The sequence below is a fragment of the Pygoscelis adeliae genome, unplaced genomic scaffold (genome assembly GCF_000699105.1).
Source record: "Pygoscelis adeliae isolate BGI_AS28 unplaced genomic scaffold, ASM69910v1 Scaffold133, whole genome shotgun sequence".
In the NCBI taxonomy this organism is placed as follows: Eukaryota; Metazoa; Chordata; class Aves; order Sphenisciformes; family Spheniscidae; genus Pygoscelis; species Pygoscelis adeliae.
Window position 1 is genome coordinate 4,417,805 of NW_008824475.1, and position 2,687 is coordinate 4,420,491.

The following is a 2,687-nucleotide window of genomic DNA, read 5'->3' on the forward strand; positions in this document are numbered from 1 at the left end:
CCAGGACAGCTGACCCAAACTGGCCAAAGGGATATCCCATACCATATGGCGTCATGCTCAGGATATAAACTGGGGGGAGTTAGCCGGGGGACAGTGACCCGTGCTCAGGAATGGGCTGGGCATCTGTCGGCAGGTGTTGAGTAACTGCTTTGTGCATCACTTGCTTTGTCTATTCTATCATCATTATTATTATTATTATTTTCCCTTCCTTTTCTGTCCTATTAAACTGTCTTTACCTCAACCCACCAATTTTACCTTTTTTTTCCCCAATTCTCTCCTCCATCCCACTGGTGGTGGGGGGGAAATGAGTGAACAGCTGTGTGGTGTTTAGCTGTCTGCCAGCTTAAACCACCACAGGTTTGAATAGCTATACAGGAAATAGGAGAAGAGCTAAGCTTGTTTAAATAAGGGATGAACTAAAAAGTGTGGAAACAGCACTGGGCAGCCATACTAGCAGCACTGGACCAGGAACACTGGACAATGGGCTAACAGAGCTGCAGGAAGCCACAGACAGAACTTCAGGAAAGTCTTATAAACAGCAGCAGTAACAAACCAGTTTGTGTACTGAGTGACACTGAGCTGTGAATAAAACATCAAGGCATCATACCCATTATCACCCTGCCACAGGCAGTTTTAGCTACAAGGGACTCAAAAAGTGACATGACTGTGTAACAAGAACTATGCTAACAAGAACAAATAGCAACTACATGGAGATATTCTGGGTTAAATCATCTGAGCAATTATGTCTAAGGTTAAAAAAATTGTTCAAGTCACAAGGTAACATGACCTAGAGAGATAATAATACAGAGTAAATCAATCAAAATCTCATTTATATAGAATTTCATTCATGTAGCAGCTTCTTTTGGTTAGTTAAATGCTGTGCAAATGGAAACGCGATGCAGAAGGATCTTATAATACAGCTTAGAAAGGTGGCAGATGAGTTTCAAGGTAGATAAAGTAATAGTAATAAATAAAGTAGGAAGTAATGTAATGTACTGGATTAAAAATAGAATCATAGAATCATAGAATGGTTTGGACTGGAAGAGACTTTTAAAGATCATCTAGTCCAACACCCCTGCCATGGGCAGGGACATCTTCCACTAGATTAGGTTGCTCAAAGCCCCATCCAACCTGATCTTGAACAGTTCTAGGGATGAGGCTTCCACAACTTCTCTGGGCAACCTGTTCCAGTGTCTCACCACCCCCATCATAAAAATTTTCTTCCTTAAGTCCAATCTAAATTTACTCTCATTCAGTTTAAAACTATTGTCCTTTGTCCTGTCACTATAGGTTCTGGTAAAAAGTCTCTGTCTTTCTCACAAGCCCCCTTTAAGTATTGAAAAACCACAATAAGGTCTCGCCAGAGCCTTCTTTTCTCCAGGCTGAACAACCCCAACTCTCTCAGCCTTTCTTCAGAGGAGAGGTATTCCAGCTCTCTCAACACTTTCGTGGCCTTCCTCTGGACCTATTATAACAGGTCCATGCCTTTCTTATACTAAGGACTCCAGAGCTGGATGAAGTATTCCAGATGGGGTCTCACCAGAGCAGAGTAAAAGGGCAGAATCACCTTCCTCAACCTGCTGGCCACACTTCCTTTTATGCAGCCCAGGACACGATTTGCTTTCTGGGCTGCAAGTACACATTACTGGCTCATATCCATTTTTTTGCCCACCAGTACCCCCAAGTCCTTCTCCACAGAGCTGTTCTCAATCCCTTCATCCCCCAGCCTGTATTGATACTGGGGATTGCCTCAACCCAATTGCAGGACTTTGCACTTGGTCTTGTTGAACTTCATAAGGTTCACATGGGTTCAAGCCTGTCAAGGTCCCTTTAGGTGGCATCCCTTCCCTCTAGAGTATCAACTGCACCACTCAGCTTAGTGTCATCCTCAAACTTGCTGAGAGCACACTCAATCCCACTGTCTATGCCATTGATGAAGATATTAAATAGTATTGGTCCCAGTACAGGCCCTTGAAGGACACCACTCATTAGTGGTTTCCACTTGGACATTGAGCCATTGACTATAACTCTTTGGAGGCAGCCATCCACCCAATTCCTTATCCATCTAACAGTCCACCCATCAAACCCGTATCTTTCCAATTTAGCAGCAAGAATGTTGTGTGGGACTGTATCAAAGGACTTAACAGAAGTCTAAGTAGATGACGTCAGTAGCTCTTCCCTTGTCTACTGATGCAGTCACTCCACCATAGAAGGTCACTAGATTAGCCAGGCACGGTCTGCCCTTGGTGAAGCCATGTTGGTTCCAATCACCTGTAGTATATATGTTTCGATACAACTTCCAGGAGGATCTGTTCCACGATCTTCCCAGGCACTGAGGTGAGGCTGACTGGTTGGTAGTTCCCTTGTTACCCATTTTACAAATGGGTGCAATATTCCCTTTTCTCCAGCCACTGGGCACTATGCCTGACTGTGAATATAAAATACTCTAACCAATATTTACATGATGTAGAAATCAAGGCAGGCAGTTATAACTTAAGAAAGAGATCTTGGAATGACCACTGCCACATCTTTGTAATCATTGCCTCAATGTGCAGAGGAATCAAAATAGGAAAAAAAAGAACATTTGGGCAACATCAGAAATGATGTTGACAGCAAAACAGAAAGTGTCATTTTGCTGTTTTATAAAAACACATGTTGTGGTTTAACCCCAGCCGGCAACTAAGCAA